Source organism: Ambystoma mexicanum, chromosome 13 (genome assembly GCF_040938575.1).
Source record: "Ambystoma mexicanum isolate Mex_15411 chromosome 13, UKY_AmexF1_1, whole genome shotgun sequence".
In the NCBI taxonomy this organism is placed as follows: Eukaryota; Metazoa; Chordata; class Amphibia; order Caudata; family Ambystomatidae; genus Ambystoma; species Ambystoma mexicanum.
The window spans coordinates 100,190,763-100,212,896 of record NC_090938.1 but is presented as its reverse complement, the minus strand read 5'-3'; the positions used below and the strand labels follow the sequence as shown (position 1 = coordinate 100,212,896).

At 44.3% G+C, this 22,134-nt stretch overlaps 1 protein-coding gene and 1 long non-coding RNA gene across 2 annotated transcripts in view; one reads left to right on the top strand and one right to left on the bottom strand.

Moving 5' to 3' along the window:
• Nucleotides 1-22,134, bottom strand: part of LOC138520938 (5' exonuclease Apollo-like) — a 129,348-nt gene that overhangs the window by 21,041 nt on the left and 86,173 nt on the right. The gene's annotated exons all lie outside the window — the stretch shown is intronic.
• LOC138520939 (uncharacterized) overlaps nucleotides 17,476-22,134 on the top strand; it is a 212,172-nt gene continuing 207,513 nt past the window's right edge. Inside the window, exon 1 of the long non-coding RNA XR_011282893.1 lies at nucleotides 17,476-17,550. This is a non-coding gene — a long non-coding RNA (uncharacterized lncRNA). The remainder of the gene's footprint in view (nucleotides 17,551-22,134) is intronic.

Genomic DNA, 22,134 nt, shown 5'->3' with positions numbered 1-22,134 from the left:
ACAGTCTGGTCGACCATCAGTTTTCTCCGACTTACCAGCTGTGCTGAACTCGTTGGCTTTTCTTTTGCTAGAGTCAAGGCAGTACCACAGCGGCACGCTCTTTTCCACCACCCTGGCTATCAGTGCGGGATGGCCCAGTGTAAAGTTTACATCTGCCACACCAATCGCCAGCTGCAATTCCCGGTCTTACGATTCTTTCATCAAAGTTTTTGCGGGTCTGGGTTGAAAAGGGCAAGGGAAATTCCCTCCTTGTCGTACTTTCTATTTCTACCACCTTTATCCTTCATTTGAACTTCCGTCCCGGAGTTGCTGCTTCCTCGTGCGTTCAGCCTTGCTCAAAGTATGTACTCGTGCTCTGCCTTTTATCCATGTGGAGAAAGAAAAGGGCCGTCAAGTGTGTGTAGTTATCGGCAATTGCCTGACTCTCCCTGACCCTTGTAAACAGGTCTGGTGTTAGTCCGTTGTCTTTTGCGGTGGGAGAAAGTGTTTGTGGAGGGAAAAGGGACAGGGGGTTAGAGCTTCTAAATATCCTACGGGGTAGGATGAGGAAAAGGTGTCATAAGGAAGGGGATACCACGTCTCACCCTTCGGTGTCCCTCTTCAACTCCCTGAAGAACCCCATCCAGGTGATCCTCCCGCACTTGTCCACTCCAGGAACTGAATCCAATAGCGATAGCCATGTCCTGGCCACCTGGATGGCAGATCCCCAGGGACTAGCAAGTGAGACACCTTCAGGTTTCACACAGTAGAGAGATACAATAAAACGCTTAAAATTATCCTAAGAAAGTTGGTAGATAAGGATGGGAAGGATTGGGACCATATGATTCCCTGGGCACTGTTTGCAGTGAGAAAACCCCTCAGGCATGCACTGAATTCTCTCCTTTTGAGCTTCTTTATGGTAGAGAACCTAGAGATGTCCAGGACATGCCCCAGAGACCTGGTAAGAACGAGAAGAGGCACCCATTCCCCTTTTGAAGACGGCTACCAAACTACAAGAACATATGAGACTTGTTCGAAATCTAGTCTATACTCATATGGAAAAGACCCAAATCCAGCAAAAATCCACTTAGGAAAAAAAGGTGAGCTTAAGATTGTTTTCCATAGGAAAAGAAAGTATTGTTCCTCCTACCTACCTCGAAAAACAAGCTTGTTTCTAAGTGGCATGGGCCATGTGAATTACTGGAACGAACAGGATCCTGTACTTATAAGGTACCACAACCTGACAGGAAACAGAAGGTACATCTATATCATATACATCTCTTAAAAGAGTGGAAGGAGATCCAGTTTTCCACCAATGCCACAATACCATCCTGTTTGGTGCCAGAAGAAGTAGACATCTTTGAATTAATCCTCTAGAGCTATCTAGTCAACAACAAGAAGATTTAAAAGATGTAATTATCTCATTCCCCAATCTATTCTCGGAGAAACCAGGAACAGTGAAAGTCACCTATCACTACATTTGAACACCTATTTGAAAAGTAGTTAATCTGAAACCATATAGACTCCCAGAAGCCTGCAAACAGATAGTGGTTGAGGAAGTGAATAAAATGTTAAGGGCAAACATTATCGAACCCTCTTCAAGCCCATGGTCCTCCCCTATCGTACTGGTCACCAAACCCGACCCTTCCTGGAGGTTTTGCATAGATTTCCGCCAATTTAATGTCATTTCCGACTTCGATGCTTATGCCATGCACCGCATCGATGACCTAATTGATGAACTCGGAAATGCTATCTTTCTATCAACCCTAGACTTAACAAAAGGGTACTGGCAGGTCATTGTATGGACCTGATAAGGAAAAGACAGCTTTTCCAACACCCCTAGGACTGTTGCAGTTCAAAGTCCTCCCTTTTGGCTTACATGGGGCTCTGGCCACTTTCCAAAGGCTTTTGGACAAAATATTACAACCCTACTGATTTCTGTGGAGCTTATATTGACGATATCTTCATTTATAGTAAAACTTGGGAAGACCACCTTTTCCATCTCTTTACCATTATGAGAACTCTGGGAGAAGCTGGCCTAACTGCCAATCCATTCAAATGCAGACTGGCCCAATCAGACATGAAATACCTCAGCTTCTTTTTAGAGAATGATAGTGTACAACCCCAACGCAAGAAAGTGAAAGCCGTACTAGATACCACTACACCTACAATGAAGAGATCTCAGAGCAATTTTAGGGTTAATCGGTTATTAGCATAGGTTTATCCCAAACTTCTTGGACAGGACAATTAGGTTAGCAGACAAATCAAAGAACGCCAAACCCTAGAAAATTAATTGGACTGATGAGGATGATATATGTTACAGCAACCTAAAACAAACCTTGTGCCAGAACCCGATCCTAAAGGTAGTAGACTCCTCAAAAGAATTTGCATTGCAGACAGATGCCTTCCTTACAGAGCTAGGAGCAGTCTTATAGCAAATTTGCGAAGGATTGGAACATACCATCCTGTTCACGAGTCGCAAACTTTTCCCACATGAAACACATGAAAATAATTACGCTTTGCTGGAATTTGAGGCCTTTGCCATCAAGTGGGCCATTATCCATCTCTGATACTACCTCTTGGGAAGAAAGTTCACACTCGCCACAGACCATTCTCGACTAGTTTGGATTAGCCAACCAAAAGACTCTAACCCTTGAGTCATGCAATGGTTCTTAGACCTGAAACCCTACTGTTTCACTGTGGAGCACCGAAAAGGTAAAGACCAAGGGAACGTGGATTTCCTTTCTCAGTTCCCCTGTGAAACAGATGCGGCTACATCGCATAGGGTTAAGGGTATGTGACCAACCTGAAGGTGTCTCACCCGCTAGTCCCTGGGGATCTGTCATCCAGGTGGCCAGGACACGGCCATTGCTTTTGGATCCAGTTCCTGGGGGTGGACCAGTGCGGGAGAATCACCTGTATGAGGGTCTTCGGGGAGTAGAATTGGGACACCGGAGGGTGAGACGCGGTATCCCCTTCCCTATAACACCTTTTCCCCATCCTACCAGGTAGGATACCTAGGAACTCAGCTCCCCCGCCCCCTTTCTTGACGTGAACACTTTCTCATGGACAGCCCACCGTGAGCGACAATGGACTAACACCAGAGCTGTATACCTGACATGTCCCAACACCCTGGTAAGGCAAGGTCAGGCAATTACGGATCATTAAACACACCTGACTTCCATCACACTTCCCCACATGGATAAAAGGCAGAGCACGAAAGAATACTCTGAGCGAGGCAAAACACCCGAGGAGACAGCAGTTCCAAGGTGGCAGTATAATACAAGAAGAAAGACGGTGAGACCAGAAAGGGTCGCTAGCATGGGAAGTAACCTTGAGGCGCTCCACAGGGATCAGGAAGACGAGGTGAACGAAAAGGACCCATTTGTACGGCTTCAGTTCTACCTGAAAAAAATAATCAAAACCATTTCACTCATTCCCATCTGGTGTTCAGAATATGAAAATAAAACACTGTGACACACTGTATGAATAGCTGGGGATGAGTCCAGTGGTACAAATAAAGAAGGCTCACTCAAATTAATTAAATGGAGAATATCATCCTCAGTTTGCAGTCTAGTTGTTAATGTTTATGTGCAAAACACAGATTGATATTCCTGTATTGGGGGTATCTTCAATATGAGTGTTTATATCAGGTTATTTATTCATGAAAGAAATTATAAAGATATGAAAATTACAACTAGACAATGTGCTCTAGGTGCAGCCCACATTCACCTATTCAGACTTTGTGGATGAGAAGTCTCCTCAGCTTCTTGTTGCTGAACTTCCATGCTACTTTTCTGGATAGTCTCCAGTAACCTAAGTTTACCACCTTCAGTGGAACCACAGAGGGTCATCGCTGGTTCCCGAAGTTAGGTAGGATGGATTGATGACTTTCTCATCTCTCTATACTTGACCATCTTTCAATCCTAAGTAGCAACTTTTTAGCTTGTCACATTTCAGAGTGTCCCGCTCCACCTTCGCAAGGCTTCAAGTCCTGGGTGACTTGAGGTTATAAAGGAATTGGACTGTAGCAATTGATTTAAGGCTCTTGATGAGCTGTATTACTTGCAGGCTCCTCAGTGTTTCTCCTCCAAGGCCAGCCACGCGGAGTGGAGGTGCCACCCAGACACCAAGCTCAACCTAGTCTCATCACAACAGCGTACAAGTAGACTCTACAATGGGTCCACCACACAAGCCTTACCTATGTCACAAATGTTGGATAATACTGGCAGAAATGCACAGGCAAGGAGCCTTCTGGTGGCCAAAATGGGTGGCAAGGGATGAAGAGGCAGTGTGTGTGTCTGAGTAAAAAAAGCTAAATGAAGGTGGCTATCCTACGGATGTACAGTGAAAGAAGTTGACAATTTGATCACAAGAGAATAAAAGCGTAATTATGGTGTTGTAGATAGAAATCAGGAACCTGTTGAAAAACAATCTAAAGAACAAAGTGCACAAGTTTTGCTTAGGTCATAACGATCATTTAAACAATTGTATTGTTGAAGCAAGCTGACATCCTGGCACTTTAGCAATAGGTTTTCTTTCCAAGTAAATTTCACCTGTTATTTTCTTTTTTCCTTTTCTTTTTCAACATTCTTCCTTTTTTTTATTTGATAATTTTTTGCCTAACCACAATACTAGTCTATGAATTGCAAATACTTTTTTTTACCCTAAAATATCTTCTAACTTATTTTTACATATCATTGACAAAGCAAGTCTGTATCTATGAACATGCACTGAAAGGTTTGGATTATGCCTAATTCATAATCAGTTTTCTCGCATTTCATTTGTTTTTACTGTAACGTACCTAGTAAGGTCGTCATTATTTCACCAGTGGAAATCTCCCCTTATGTGGCCAGGGAAAGGCAGAAGCTACCTGACTCTGATCATGGGGGTGACTATCTGTGGGAGGACCAAATGAGGGAAGACAACCCTCAGGGAGGCGGAGTAGACTTGTTAGGTCAAGGCAGGCATTTTCCTGTTTCTTTAGCCTCTGGTAACACCCACTTGCCTCCCTATTCCCGTATGGCATACTGTTGTGTGGGTGAAGAACCTCCAGTCATGAACAATCACCAAATGTATTTGCATTCCCCTTTGTTTGATAACACTGAGACGAGCGAGAGGACTGGAGTAATGAAGATTACTAGAACCGGAAAGCAAATGCTGCGCTCTAGTTGTTGGAAAAGTTTAACTGGGCTGGGACATTTAAAATCACCACACCTGTAGAGAAATAGAGACTCACTTCTCCTGGCATCAGTCGGGACACCAAAGGAGAGCAGGCTCCAGTGCGGAGCAGAGAAGCTGTTGGAGGTGCCATCCAGGGAAGTCTAGAAGTGGAAGGTTCACTGTGCTTGTGCCACGGACGTAGGGGCTGTCAGGTGAAGAAGGAGGCAAAGCGGAAACCGGAGAGCAGACGGTAAGCCCTCCCAGCCAGCAAGCAAGCTGCAGCGAGAACGGCAGGACATGAAGGATGCTGAAGCAGCCAGCGTAAACCGGTGAGCCCAGAGTGCAAGGTTCGGACACCGGGGTGGTTCATGGCAGATGTCGCGTACTGTTGATGAACCTGGAAATCCCAAAAAGGGAGCTCGGGCACCGGGGCGATTGAGCAAAGAGACTGAGCTGAATGAAGAGGGGTATAATTAAAGAATCTTGCAACTATATAAAAGAGAAGGTGATTACTGATGAGAAGTGCAAGTCTGGGATCCACACCCAAATACTGAACCAAATAAGAAAGCCCTGGCAGAAGAGTAAACCAGACATTCAACGAGTCTGGGACCTGCACTCAATCAAGATTGCTGAACTTGGAAAAGGGGGAAAGAAGTGCCCCGAATGTGTGGAATCTAGAGGAAGGGAGTCTCCCTCCCCGTTTGCATTTGCAGGTAAAGTCTTTGAACTTTGGTATAGTAAAGAAAGTTCAGGGGAAGGGTTATAGCCCTTGAGCCTGTGAATTGTGAAACAGTGAAGTCTGTAAACTGTGGGAAAATGTGAAACCTGTAAACTGGAAAAGCTAAGAAAACTCAGGGGCAGAGGCATACTCCTTGAGCCTATGAATTGTGGAAGTGTGAAATCTCAAAGGAAGTATCATGCCCCTTGAGATTGTGGAATGGTATAACCCAAAAGGAGATCAAGAAAGAAATCGGATATCTTGAGTTGATGAACTGTTTAAACTGCAGGAAACTCAGGGGATGAGTCATCTCCCTTGAGTTTATGGAGTACGGTAATGTGAAAGTGAAGAACATTGAAAACTTAGAGAAATCCAGGGGATGGTAAGAATCCCTTTAACTGGTACAATTTTGTTGATTTCTTTTACACTTTGGAACTTTATATTGTGTAGGGGCGGCATGGTATCACAAGTATGACACAGGCACAAAAGATGCCATTTGCAAAACCTTTATTAAACTTTCTGGGTTTGGAAAAACTCTTACTTTGCCCTATAACTAGGATGGGAGTAGTCTCGACCATCAAACGATAAACAAAAACAGTCCTAGTAGATTCTGTCAAATCAAAATGGACTATTCTAAAAAAACAAAAAACAAATGCCTGTACTATCTCTTGCACACAAAGTGTATAAAGGGGATACATATGTAAAGGAAAAATCAGTGTTCAAACAAAAAGAATAATTGTGGATGAATCAGCTCTCCTCCCCATGTCAGGCAGCATGGACTGGGGCGGTCCCCGTAGGCAGGATGACACACTGAGTCAGGATTTTAACACATGAACAGTTCAAAACATGGATCAAGGCCTGCCAGGGCTTCCACGTTAAAGTTGCTCTTCCCATCCTTTCAAAGAAAGTTTCACAAAATGTTAACACTGGTCCTCCTCTGTCGGGCTCAGGCCTCTTCAAAACAAAAGTTCACATTGGTGCCCCTCTGTCGGCCTCAGACCTCAAAACAAAAAGTTCATCAATCTTTATAGAGGCTCCCTTCCCCAAGCTTATTACACCTCGGGTCTCCATCAGTCGGGCTCAGACCGCTTTCGGATGTCGAAGACTTTCCAATGTTCATGGCTTTTTTTACAGACCTCCTCAGAACCACTTCGACTCAAAACTCAACGCTCAATTTGTTACCATCCCCTTCTCTCGTGGTTAACTCTGATAACTTTGCTTTTACAGATCATTCACTTTATCGCCACAACAATGTACCTTTCACTGAGACTTTCGAGTGGGCTACTTCCTTTCAATGGACCACTCCGTTACTCAGTATTGGTGATCTCACAGCTGTCCTTACTTCAAAGTTCATTCCCGGGTCTGCCTTTCCTCACGTCTCATCCACACGCGTGCAGCCTTCACTTGCGATATAATGCTGCAACTTCAATCTTTCCTTAGCAAATGTCAGTCTCTCAGGTTGTTTCACAACTCACTGGCTATGTGCGTTTCCTTTATTTTTTTTTACAAGTTGCCAATTCACGAGTCAAGGTTAGGACTACAGGCTTGGCCTCGCCACCCCAACTCTGCCGTTCACCCGGAAGGGTCTATGGCATCCTTAAAACACAATGCAGACTTCTGTTCTGGGATTTGGCCTTCTCCACATATCTTTCACAGCCATTTGGAGGAACAACCTCCTGCAGGGAACTCCTTGGGTTCTCGACCTGCTGATCTCGTCCCTTGGTCCGTCGCTCTGCTCCAGTAAGTTCACCTTCGCCCCGAAAATTCTGCTCTTAGTCGCGTTACACCTTGTTCAGAGTGTGCCTCTGGGTTCCATTTTTTATCAGTGTGAGGAAAACTAATTGGGATCAGGTGTATGCACTTAAAGTCAAGTGCCTGACTTTATTTGACCTGATTAGTGGGACATGTCCAGTGTGATGTATAAGAGTTAATCTTGTTACTCTGTCGCCATCTTCCTCTGCCCATTGTTTGTGTAGAAAGGGGTGGGGAGGAGTTGGGACAACTGAGAATCCTAAAAAATAGGATGGGTTAGTTGTACATAAAAGTGGTGAATATTGTGTCTCACCATGTGCTATCTCACCCCGACTCCCCAAAGACCTCTCACCCTGGTGAACCTCCCGCACTAGTCCACCCCCAGGGTCTAGATCCAAAAGCGATGGCTGTGCCCTGGCCACCTGAGAGAGAGATCCCTGGAGACTAGCAGGTGAGACATCCTTTGCTTTCTCACAATTGGAACTTCGGAAAAGAGCTGTTGGTGATCAGCTGAAAGACATTTTCCCCTTCACGTTATATTGAGTTTAGTGTGTGAGGGTCAGGTAAGGATTTTGGACACAGGACTGAGAACTTGTTGTTTTGGACATTCTGACACAGAAGTTCCTTAGTTTTGTTGAGGCAGGGAAACCCCGCTTAGAGATAGGGATAGGTAGGATTTCCCCATCCCTCTCTTTAATTTGCTCAATACAAGTCTTTAACAATCAGCTCAGTGTCACTGTGTCTGATTCTTACTCTTCATCCCTTACATTGCTTTTTATTTTGAGCTCCCATTAAAACCTTAGTAATATCTGTTTCGATTCAGGATTAGAATATTTAAGTGTGCCATTATCCTTTTTTAGTAATTTTATTTCTTCTAATATTTGCTCATGAGCATTATTGGCTTGTCTATCAAGGTTGGCCTTTAGATCTTTGGAGACAGTGGTAATCGTGCTTCCCCAAAGAATTAATTATCCTAAATCTGTTTCTTCCTAAAATGGCAATTTACAGATTCACAGGCCCTTGGAGTTGTCAGTTATCCCATGAATGTCTTCAACAATATAATTTGGCCTTGTTGGCACATTCTACAATCAGAATCTGGGGTATTTGTTGGGAAGGTCTCATATTGCAGGCATGTTAGAAGATGACGTGTTAATAGTGATGTTGTGACCATTTCCTTATTGCAGGTAGTTTATTGCGTTGCTGTGAAATTGAATGCAGATGCCTTTTAGAGGATGGATACCAGGTGATAATAACATTTTAGACTTGACTGGATGCAGTTTCACCACTTCAAGATCTTTCTAGCAGGTTTTCTGACCTTTATTAAGCGATAAAGATTTGACTCATAAATATTAGGAATGGCTTGTACCAAACCAGCGCACGCACTCTTGCAGAGGGACTGCGTGACTGTCTACGTATCCACTCACAGCAGAGCATTATGTCCCTTAAGAAGGGATTTGTCGAGATTAATATAGACCATTCTCAAGGAGTTATGGTCAGGTAAGGGCTTAGCGAGAAGGGCAGGACCACGTGCCTATTGCTTTTCACTTCCCTGAGTCCAAAACATTTTGACCTCCAACAAATGATGGCATATCAGTCCAATGCTGCCTAGGCCGGCCAGAAGAAGCCTTATCATATTTTGTAATTCCTCTAACAGGAAATCTTTGACATATGTACATGACCTTGAGAGTCTGATAGCCTATTCATTTACCCAATGGAGTGGTCATTGGCAAATAATAAAAGACGACTGTTGAGGAGACTGTTCCACATCCCTGTGGGGAGCGGTGTAAATCATCCAACCTGAAGGCAAAAGAGGGTTTTTGAGGAACTATGGCAGAGCAGTCATACTGTAGTGGTCTGGAGAAGTAGTAGTGAAGTACAATTATTCCACAAGAAACACTCCCAAAGAGTACACTACACTGTGTGATAGGTCAGAATCAAGAGACAGACAAGGTGGCATTGTGGTTAAATCTCTCTTTAATCTGGATCTTTTTTTAACTTTGTTTTAATTAAGTGCATGCCTTTTGGACTATAACAGTAAAATGTAATAAGACAAATAATAAAAAGAAAAAACCTTAACTACAGCCAGACAAACAATAACAAAACAAACAAATTACAAAGTAATTACTTACAAATCAAACAAATAAAATAAGGAACTCAAAGTACTACAATGTAACTAAAGCTCTGATAAAATGTTAAAGGCCTGTTCCCATACATGAGATGCATCTGCAGAGATGACCAATCAATCTGCTGAGTATATTGTTTCCCAAAACTGGTCAGAACAAATGCCATTTTGCGAAATAACAAAATGTCCATAGCTTCTTAGGTAATATTTAATTAAGCCAGGGCAATTAGTGAAGATGTGCCTTGTTGTTTCAATCTTCTTATTACATATTCGGCATAGCCTGTGCTCAGACTGAATACCCTTCCATGCCCCTGCATATTCCAATATTGGCAACAGGTTCAGTCGTAGATCTAATATAAAACGCCTGACTTGATCAGGTAACTAGAAGGCTGCTCAGGGGAGAAACGCTGCTTAGTATTTTTGTGCATATCTCTGTTTTCCATCAAACAATCCAATGTTTGTGAGCGATCCCTGACCAGGGTTTTAGATTGAAATTTTTAATAAAATTCATGTACTTAGTCTACTGATGTAGGTCGATATCTGTTAGATGCGAAATTGCAGTACTCATTATTCTGGATCACAAAACCTATACTGTCACTCATGCGATGAATCCAGTAGATTCATCACGGATTTCCCAGTGGTGACCACCTACCATGTGGCCAGGGGAAGACAGCCGCTACCTGATCCTGACCCCAGAGGCTCCTTCATGACAGAGGATCACATTGGAGGAGACAGCTACCGGGATATGTCATGACTTCACTGGATGAGACGCGGTATCTCCCTCTTCCCCGCAAGGTCTTCCCCAGACCCTTTTCGATAAGCAAGACCCTCAGATACCCAAGATCCTCATAGCATACGCTCAAATGCGTGTTCCCACTGGTAGGAGAAGTAAAAATCACTCTTCTTCATATTCTTATGACCAAATATCCAACCATAACACCAACTCATACTGCTCCAACATAACACCTTTTTCTTCTAAAATTCCTTTTTACAAACCAGTAAAAAGAAATGTTCAAATGCCATGTGTTTAACAAACTCTGTGAACTTCAACTTCCAGAATTCCCCAAATACAGAGACAAAAAAGATGCAGGAGTTTGAACCATGTACCAAGAACTTGAACAATAATGCACAGTCTAGTTATTTTCCCAAAGCACCTGTGCGCAGGACATTAAGTGCAGAGAAGACATTGGCTCTTACTTGAAAGCTCAGATATGCGAAGAGCATGTACCGTTGTGGCAGAGCAAAAGAGGCCGCCGTGATAGAGACACCGAGGCAGAGACTAAAGTGCTGTGGAGACGCTGGGAGCCCAGAGAAAGGTCCTCAGCGTTCAGCGAGTCGAGAAGCTGGCGTACTACATTCCGGGACCTAGAGGGAATCAGACGTGCAACCGTGGAACCACCAGGGTGACCAGAAGAACATCTACAGCCTCCAGATTGGAAAGCGGATGAAAGCAGCCCACTGCAGAAGCGCAAACTGGCTCGATATGCTGGAGAAAGCTAGTGAATCTACCCGAAGCGAGAGGGGACCCCGGGCATTCCAGAGACTGCGCCAACAGCACTTTGAACATTATAGCCTTGTGAATAGGACAACATGTTTATTTGAATACCAAAAAGCAACAAGGCAAACCCAAATGAACTGTAAATACTTGAAATGCAAATGTGGGGCCAAGCTTAAAGAAACTGCAACACAAGCTTATATGTCAAGCCGAGAGTCATACCTACATATTAAAGATACAGAGGTCCTGACAAAACAAGATACCAGGCGAATAAAGCATATGGGAAGTCCAGGCAAAGCGAATTCACCAGGCATATAAGAAGTCCTGGTGAAGCAAGACACCAGGCAATTGATATGTACAAAAGTCCTGGCAGGGGAGTATAACAGACAAGTGAAACTAATAAGTGACGACCTGGCAGGCGAGGGCACCAGGCAGTTGGCGCTGCAGAAAGAGTCCTGGCAGGAGAGCACCAGGCAGTTGGCATTGCATAAAGGTATGGTGATGGGGTGTAATTCCAGGCAAAGGGTTAGTGGGCAGAGTAAGGGTAGCTTTGTATAATCATAGCCTCTATACATGCTTCTAATTGCTTATAGAATGACGTGTGGAGAAAGTTATGTAGGTCCTTTCCTTCAGTAAGCTTCTTTCTTTTGCTTTGGTTGCTAGAAGACCCCGGACGAGGGTGAGGAGGGAGACGTCCGTTATTAATGGGCATATTAGGGAGAAGCTGGTTTAAAGTTAACTGCGCCGTTGCGCATACTTTAGTAGTTCATTTTTGTTAAGTTGAGTTGGCAGCTCCGGAGTGAACGGGGCAGGAAAAGAAGGCAGAGCGAGGTCGGAAGAGTGAGAACACGTCAGAGCCCGGCTTGAAGAGCCGTTGAGACGAGTCCACCCGATCAGCTGAGAGCTGGCGAAAAGGGGCAGAGCCCTACAGTGAATCGAGCACACCCGATCAGCTGAGAGCCTGGTTGTCAAAAGGATCACACGCAAGAGGGGGCCGCGTCGATTAGCCGATGTAAAACGGCAGTTGCGGATATCTGAGGAGCGAACCGCTCGCGCAAAGCAAGCAAGTCTGGTCAGCTGTTGGAACTGTGTGGCAGGAGAAACGCTGTCTTTCAGTGAAAACACAGTACGCAGTGAAACGAGGCCCGCCCCACGCATGCAAAGCGGGCTAATCAGCTGTGAGTAGATCAGCCTATAAACGCTACTACACAGAATGACGAGCTGACAGGGAGGCAGGGCTTAGCTCACAAAGGGGAACCGTGTTAAAGGAAGATCATACAGTTTAACCCAAAGCAGACAAGGGAGAGGAAGCGAAATCAGACGAAAACAAAGACAATTCTAATGAGAAGTGAGTACCAGTTTATCCAGGCAGCACGATCAGGCCTCCCTGTGGAGAGAGAGAGAAAGTGCAAGGAGAAGATATTAGGATAAAGAGTCTGCTGCCAGAGAGACTGTACAATTGATAAAGGACTCTAGCAACATGAACACTTAAACAAACCATTTGAAAAATCAGTAAGATTCCCATTTCTCCATGGAACGTTTCTTTTTATGTTGACAAAAATGAACTTTTGATACAGCGGATGAGATTCCACGAAAGAGCGCTTCTACTTCACAGCAGATGAGTGCAACATTGGCAGAGGGGCCTTCTTAAGGACTCAAGGATATGCAACTTGAAACCCTGTCCACGTTATAGTATTTCCCAGTTTATTACCTTGATTCTTTCTTTTGTCATTAAAAGAAATAAAACCCAGTTTGAGAAACAAACTTTAACGTCTGTGTGTCTCTTATTCCCCCCCAGGTGTAACATTTGGTGGCAGAAGTGGGATAACAGTATGCCATGGAAGAACTTATTAAAACATTAAGCGAAGGACAACATTTGCTGCAACAAGCCCTACAGATGCAGAGCCAACAGGCACAAGCCGATAGGCTAGCCTTTCAGCAAGTCTTGCTAGTTCAACAAGCACAGCTGCTAGAAGCCACTAATTTGAGAAACACCTCACAAGTGCCTGCCTCCATTGTATAGAAATATGTTTCGGGCGAGGATCCCGCACATTTCTTTGTGAATTTTGAACGCGTAGCAAGGAATGCCCAATGGCCAACGGAAATATGGTGCCATTATATCGCCCCTTTAATGACTGGAGAAATGCAAAGCGCACATCAAGCTGCAAACCCTACCGGCGATACCAACTATGGGGATATGAAAAGAGTCGTGTTAGAAAGGCTGGGTCACGATGAGGAAACCTATACAATAAAGTTTAGGCACATAAAATTGCTACCGGAAGAAACTCCCAGACAGTTAATTTACAGGGTAAAGGAACTATCGGAGAAGTGGCTACAAACAACAAGCTCCTCGCCACAGGAAATAACTGAAAAGATTGTCCTAGAACAATTTATAGAAGCACTCCCTATACCCATAAAGCGTTGGGTCAGACAACATCATCGCCCTCGCTGCAGCAACCTCCGATCTAATGTCAGTTCCTCTGGAACCACGAGTCGACCGATTGGGCAGTCGAGATGGCCAAATTTCATGATGAGAAAACCAGATTCAGAAAATATAAGGGCCCAACCAGGCAGTGAAGGTCCTTCCAATTTAAGACAAATACCTATGAATGTTCGGTGTCCCCAGTGTTTCGAGTGTGGAGATTGGGGCCACCTGGCCAGACTCTGTCCAAAAAGGGCTAAAGGGGAACCGATGGATGTGGGTATATTTGAAGCCACGAATGACGGCGATTATCAAGAACAACCTGTATCGAGTAAATCCAAATACGTCTATACCTGTGATGCAGAGGTAGATGGAAAGCCTACACGGGCCTTGGTTGACTCGGGCAGCCTTCAAACCACCGTCTCCTCAGATCTGGTAGGTGAAATTTCCAATTCCAATAGAAACATTCCCATTAGGTGTGTTCATGGGGATGTGGAGTCATACCCTTCGAAGGAAATACAGATAAAGATGGCTGGGGGGAGAATAGGGGTAAGAGCGGCTGTACTACCAGAATTACCTGAACCCTTACTAGTTGGGTCAGATGTGCCTAATTTTTTACAGTTGATTAAGAATATAGAAAAGTGCTTGTTAGAAACTGCACCATTTCACGACCAAGTAATCTATAGTCCTCCGGGAAAGGAACAAAGGAGTAAGACGTTCAAGAGAAATCTGAAGAGAGAGTGGAGAGCGAGGAATGTCTTGCCATTAGCTGTCGATTGGAAACTGGAAGAGGAAGTAGACAGTTTCCGTATGGCACAAGAGCTGGACCCTCTTTCAAAGTATGCCGGAGAGCGTGCCCTGGACACTCCAACAGGAAAAGGTCCTCACTTCGTAAGAAAAAATGGTCTTTACTATCGAATAACTAAGAGCCAGGACGGTGAGGAACTAAAGCAATTGTTAGTACCCAATAAGTTTTGCAGGACGGTCTTGGAAGTGGCTCATGTTCAGGTTGGGGAAGGACATTTAGGTACCGAAAAAACGACTCAAAAGATCTTGTCAAGGTTCTACTGGCCAGGAGTTTATAACCAGGTAACAAAATTTTGTCAGGCTTGTGAAGAATGCCGAAAAAAGAATAGAGCTAATGTACGGAAAGCACCTCTCCAGTCTATGCCTTTAGTTGTAGAACCTTTTATCCGTATAGGTATGGATATAGTAGGTCCCTTGGACCCCTCATAAAGAGGACATAAATATATCTTGGTAATAGTAGATTATGCTACTCGATACCCTGAAGCATTTCCATTAAAGTCGACCAACTCTCAACAGATTTGTGATGTTTTAATATCTTTCATAAGTCTGGTCAGAATCCCGAAGGAAATAGTAACCGACCGGGAAAAAAACTTCATCTCTAGTGTCCTTAAACAAGTTTGTGAGACATTGAAAATTGATCATTTGAAAACAGCAGTGTATCATCCTCAAACCGATGGCTTAGTGGAAAAATATAACCAGACCATTAAGCAGATGTTGAGAAAGACATCTACCCCGGAAAAGAGAGATTGGGATAGAGTCCTTCCATGGATATTGCTAACACTTCGGAATACTCCTCAGTCGTCAACCGGTTTTTCTCCGTTTCAGTTCTTGTTTGGTCGTCCTGTACGAACTTTATTGGACATACTAAAAGAAAACTGGGAAGAGCAGCCATCACAGGAAATATCTCTTACGGAGTATGCCTACCAATTACAAGAAAGGATAGAGAATTTGCGGGCCATAGCCATGGACAATTTACTCCGGGCACAAGGGAAGCAGGAAAAATATTATAATCAGAAGACACATCTCCGAACCTTCAAAGTTGGCGATCAGGTTTTGTTGCCTACCTCTGAGAATAAGATGTTGGCCTCCTGGAGAGGTCCTTACAAAATCAAAGAGGTTTTGGGCCCAATGACATAAGGTGAGACAACCTGATAGGAAGATTACGTTGCAGACTTATCATGTTAACCTACTTAAAAAATTGATAGACCCAGTTCAGATTTTGGCAATGATTAATCATGATGAACTACAGGAAGAACACTTCCCTCAAGCTAGGGAGAAGTCTGTAATAGAGAACCTGAACTTTAACCCAGAGTTATCCTCATCCCAAAGGTCAGAGTTGTCCCTGTTATTGAGCAAATATGTAAATATGTTCTCTTCATTACCTGGGAAGACGGGGCTTGCTTTCCATCACATCACCACAAAACCGGGGTCTACGGTAAGGCTAAGACCCTATAGAATGCCAGAAGCAAAAATCCAAGCAATTAATCAGGAGGTTCAGGAGATGTGTATTTGGGAGTAATTGAACCTTCCCATAGTGACTGGTGCTCACCTGTGGTCTTAGTGCCAAAACCCGATGGGAGTGTTCGATTTTGTATGGCCTTTCGGAAATTGAATGTAGTCTCGAAGTTTGACGCCTACCCGATGCCAAGGATTGAAGATCTTCTGAATAATCTCGGAAAGGCGAGGTTTTTAACAATGATAAACCTCACAAAAGGATACTGGCAAATACCTTTACATCCTCCGGATAAAGAAAAAAACAGCGTTTGCCACTCCAACAGGATTGCATCAGTTCACAGTTCTTCCTTTTGGTCTTCATGGAGCGCCGGCTACCTTCCAAAGGTTAATGAACCATATTATTAAGGGACATCAACAGTATGTGGGTGCGTACCTAGATGACATTATAGTATTCAATCAGTCCTGGTCCGAGCACCTTACTCATATCAAAGCCATCCTTGCTACCCTAAAAGAAGCGGGACTACATGTGAATCCAAAGAAAACGCATATGGCATATTTTCATACCAAGTACTTAGGGTATTATGTAGGTCAAGCAGTCATCAAACCACATGAGGAGAAGTTAAAAGCAATTAGTAAATTGCAATTTCCAGGAAATGCCAGACAGGTCCGGGCGTTTTTGGGATTTGTGGGCTACTACAGGAGGTTTATTCTTCATTTCTTTACGATGGCAGCCCCTCTGACCGATTTGTTGAAAAAGTCCTCTAATTCAAAAAGGGAATAGTAAACCAAGGAGAAAGAGAAAGCATTTAATTTGCTAAAAGAAGCGTTGACAGATAAAGCCATTCTACATTGCCCAGATTAGAATGCCCTATTATTCTTACATACGGATGCTTCCAGAGCCGGCCTGGGGACGGTCTTATTTCAGAACCAAGGGGAGAAGAAGCGACCGATTCTATTCATAAGCAGGAAACTACTTCCACACGAATTACATTACGCAACTATAGAAAAAGAGTGTCTAGCAGTTAAATGAGCAATTGAGACCTTATGGTATTACCTCCTTGGAACAGAGTTTACCTTGGTGACAGACCACGCCCCATTAACTTGGCTCGCACGAAACAAAGACACAAACCAGAGAGTTTTGAGATGGTTCCTTTCTCTCCAGCCCTTTTCTTTTAAGACTGTTCACTGGCCAGGTCACTCACTAGCCCAAGCTGATTTTTTGTCACAAGCTAATACCCTTCCCGAGCGTAAGTGTCTAGAAGGGGGGATATGTGATGGGGTGTAATTCCAGGCAAAGGGTTAGTGGGCAGAGTAAGGGTAGCTTTGTATAATCATAGCCTCTATATATGCTTCTAGTTGCTTATAGAATGACGTGTGGAGAAAGTTATGTAGGTCCTTTCCTTCAGTAAGCTTCTTTCTTTTGCTTTGGTTGCTAGGAGACTGTAAGCGTGTACTCTCTATATTTTATGAAATAAGTACGCTGAGACTGAAAGTAGATGTTTTCCTGTTAGTGGAACAACTTTTATTTTTGCATTAACTTTCTTTTCTTTCTCTATTTTAGGAAAAAGGATATGTTTTCATCTTGGTCGAGGACTTCTTCGGTTGACAGTTTCAGGCAGCGGACTTGGTACCTTCAGGTAAGCCTCTAAAGGTAGAAATGTTCTATTCTCATTTTCTTCAAGTCTCTCCCATGGTTCCAGGCAGTTCATTTCACTACAAACGCCTTTGCCTTTTCTTGTTAATTCACTGCGAATGTTCCCAGCTCTGTGGATTTTACAGTCTTTTTTTTATCAATTAGCTCTGATGCTTCATTCTCTTTCCGGACGGCAATTTCTTAATCCTTTAACATCTTGTTTAGTAGACTCTTTCAATGGGGAACAGTCTTTTCCGTTTGCAATATCCACTGTACACATACACGTGTGCACGCACTTAAACTCCTCTCTCACTCCGGCACTCTTCGGCTCACACTTCGCTTGATTGGTTTAATGTTTTCCCTTGCGACTGGCTTGCAGCGTCCCTCCTCATCAAGTCTCTAGTCCCTTTTATACGCTGCGAGCTTGTTGAGGCTTCTGCCTTCCAGTCGCACTCCCTTTTATTGACTCGGCAGTGGCTGGAAAGCTCCCCCCCCAGCTGACTGTTGAATGAGCCTCAGTGACACTGTTGCACTCACCCAGCTGCTACACTCGAGTTCCGCCCCTTCAGCGGTGTTGTTATCCGAAAACACAGCGTTTCTGCCCCTCGCCTTTACTTCACGTAACAGCGCGTTCCTAACTTCATGTTACGCTCCCCTTCGTTGTAACGATCTTCGGACCGCCTGTTTCGGAAGGGATCTCCCCCACCGCACTTGTTTCATAGGGGCGTCGCTGCTCTCACTCCTCCTCCCCTCTTTATACTAGCGTGACGGCCTCTCTCTCACCTTGACACGCTGATCTCGGCGTGAAGATCTCAGAACTGGCAGCACACAGCGATTGACGATCGCTCCATGAACTTCAGCAACATTTTCTAACATAAGCGCAACGGCGCAACTTTTACTACTTTAAGTTAAAACAGTCTTCCTTGTTTTCTTTCCGGACCTCCTCAGTAAGCCCAGCTATAACCGTTGTTTTCCTCCTCCAGCTCCTCCGTTCCCTAGCAACCAGCAAAACAAGAGAACAAGGTCAACAGCTTGAATCTCTGCTGTGATTGGCTAAACACACTGTCAATTAACCTCTCCAGCGGATATAAATATTTAACCCTTTGATGCCCTGCTTATCCTGCTTATGCTGGTATTGCCAGAGCCAACGCCTGACGGAAGATCTCCTGTGCACTCGTGAGTGGATCCATCACACACCCCCTCTTCTAAGCCCTTACGCTCGGGAAGGGCGGTGTTGTGAGACAAAAAATCGGCCTGTGCCAATAATTTCCCAGGTAGATGAACCGTCTTGAAGGTGAAAGGTTGAAGGGCAAGAAACCACCTGAGGACCAAGGTATTCATGTCCTTATTACGAGCTAACCACACCAGGGGAGCATGGTCAGTCACCAAAGTGAACTCCCGACCCAACAGGTAATATCGTAATGCCTCTATAGCCCACTTTACGGCCAGGCACTCCTTTTCAATTGTGTCATAATGCATCTCGTGGGGAAGTAACTTCCTACTTATAAACACAACAGGTCTTTCCGCCTCCCCTTAGTTTTGGTACAGCACTGCTCCAAGGCCAGTACCTGACGCATCTGTATGTAAATAAAATGGCGCTGAGAAGTCAGGACAATGAAGAATTGCTTTCTCAGAGAGAGCCTCCTTCAGGTTGTTAAAAGCTCTCTCCCTTTCTGACGTACGCCATTCTTTCCGTGGTGGTGCCGAGGTCTTTAAAAGATTGGTCAGAGGGGTTGCCAACGTGGAAAAATGTGGTATGAACCTCCTGTAGTAGACTATAAAGCCCAGGAAAGCCCTCACTTGCCTGGGGTTCACAGGAAATTGTAGGTTTTTTATAGCCACTAATTTTTCCTCTTGGGGTTTTATGATGCCTTGCCCCACAAAATAGCCCAAATACTTTGTATGAAAATTAGCCATGAAGGACTTCTTAGGATTTACATGAAGTCCTGAGTTTTGAAGCAGTCGAAGTACTGTTTCCAGATGGACAAGGTGATCATTCCATGTTTGACTAAAAATAATAATATCATCCAGAAACACTCCGACATAAGCTTCATGCCCTCTAATTATTGAGTTCATCAACCTCTGGAACGTTGCAGGCGCTCCATGTAACCCAAAGGGCAAGACTGTAAATTGAAATAAACCCGAGGGAGTGGCAAAACCAGTCTTTTTTTTATCATTAGTGTGGAGTGGTATTTGCCGATATCCTTTCGTTAAATCTATGGTCGTCAAAAACCTGGCCTTTCCGAGTTTATCAAGTAAATCTTTGATTCCCAGGCATAGGATAGGCGTCGAATTTTGAGATCTCATTCAGCTTCCTGAAATCTAAGCAAAAACGAGTTGTTCCATCTGCTTTAGGGACTAAAACTATTGGTGACGACCACTCACTCCTGGAAGGCTCTATGACTCCCAACTCCAACATCTCTTGGATCTCTTTATCAATTGATTCTAGCTTCGCCTCCGGAATTCTATAAGGTCTGATCCTGACTACCTCCCCAGGAGGAGTCTCAATGCGATGGTAGGCCAATTTCGTTCTCCCTGGTAAACTGGAAAAGGTCTCCGAATATTTCTTGTTAAGTTCTAAGAGTTCCATCTTCTCTTTCTCTGACAAATTTTCATTTATATTTAATGCCTACATTCCCAGGTTTCCTTTTAATTGTGGGAACTGCTCCATAGGTATTTCCTTGGTGTTTATCATCGCTATAGACGTTTCCGGATCAGACCATTTTTTAAGCATGTTTACATGATACGTTTGTGTTGGGAATCTTCGATCGTTTTGTCTTACTCTATAGGTCAAAGGCCCCAGGACTTCTTCGATCACATATGGCCCCCTCCACGTAGCCAACATTTTGTTTTCAGAGGTTGGTAATAATACCAACACCTTATCTCCTTTCTGGAAGGTTCTCAACTGAGAGTTTCGGTTGTAATAATATTCTTGCTTGACTTGATTCTTTAACAATAAATTTTCTCGTGCAATTTTCTGCAAGTACTCCACTCTTTCTTTAAGCTGACAGGCATACTCTGTTAAAGAAATCTCCTGACCTGGATTCTCCTCCCAACTCCCCTTTAAAATGTCGAGTAACGTTCTCACTGGTCTCCCAAACATCAGTTCGAACGGAGAAAACCCCGTGGAGGATTGGGGTGTGTTGCGTAGTGTGAGTAAGATCCATGGTAAAATCTGATCCCAACTCCTTTCCCCAGGCTCCATCGACTTGCGCAACATCTGCGTAATTGTCTGATTATATCTCTCTACGAGACTGTCATAAATCACCAAATGTATCAACTCAAAAGGATACGGTAACCAAAAAAGGATACAATTTGGTAGGGCTCTTCCGGATCCTATTTTCACACGACTTGATTGTAGGCAGGTCAAATTAGACTTTCCAAATGATACAACTCTCTGACTGAATGAAACAGGCAGAGAGATGGATCACTGGAAAGGGCGTGGGAATTGTGTAGGAAGTATGCCTAGGATAGATAAAGTATCATGAGAAACTGTCCCAATCGAATTACTAAGATAACACAGTAGTAGTATTAATTCAGACACTGACCTTATGGCAAAAACTGAAGTAATCCACGAAAGTTTCTTGAAGAAAACCAGGAGTTGAACAAACGACAAAGGAAGGGAAGATTAGTAAGGGAGACTTATCCCGAACGGCACGAGGCTCTCGCTAGATACCGGGTTGGTGCACCACAGGATAGCGTCCAAAGTACTGTGCACAATCACCTTCCAATAGTTCATGAAATACTTCCTTTCCCACGAAGAACAAATATTAGAATTTCAGCTGTTAACTGTCTCAGGTACCAAAGGTTCAAAGTAGTTCAGAAAACCACGTGCAGGATTGCACGCGATAGAATACACGCAGCCAGGCCAGCCGCGCTTGAAAACAGCGTCCGCATGTAGATATTTAGCACGCGAACAGGATTCACGCAGCTCAGGACAGCCGCGCTTGCAGACAGCGTCCGCGTGGAGATTTGGCACGCGAACATGATTGACGCAGCTCAGGACAGCCGTGCTTGCAGACAGCGTCCGCGTGGAGATTTGACACGCGAACAGGATTCACGCAGCTCAGGACAGCCGCGCTTGCAGACAGCGTCCGCGTGGAGATTTGGCACGCAAACAGGATTCACGCAGCTCAGTACAGCCGCGCTTGCAGACAGCGTCCGCGTGGAGATTTGGCACGCGAACAGGATTCACGCAGCTCAGGACAGCCGCGCTTGCAGACAGCGTCCGCGTGGAGACTTGGCACGCGAACAGGATACACGCAGCTCGGGAATTAGCGTGTGGAGGAAACACGCTCAAAATAGGCCAAAGAAGTTGCTGAAGGAAATGCGAGAACGCAGGTCCGGAGTTCAGCTACCAAAACGCCAAAATTGACTTAATCAGAAGCAGCGATCAGAGTTTACACGCTGCTTATGTACGCACTGCCGTGATACACGTGACGGACCTAAGTCACGTGAAATTTGACGACGTGAAAAATGCAGACGTCGTTTTCCGGGCAATGCATTGAACAACCTCCATTTTGAGTAGAATGGTCTAGTGGTTCTATGGGCGTAACTCATTTTGTATGGAGAGGTCGTTCCTGATCCA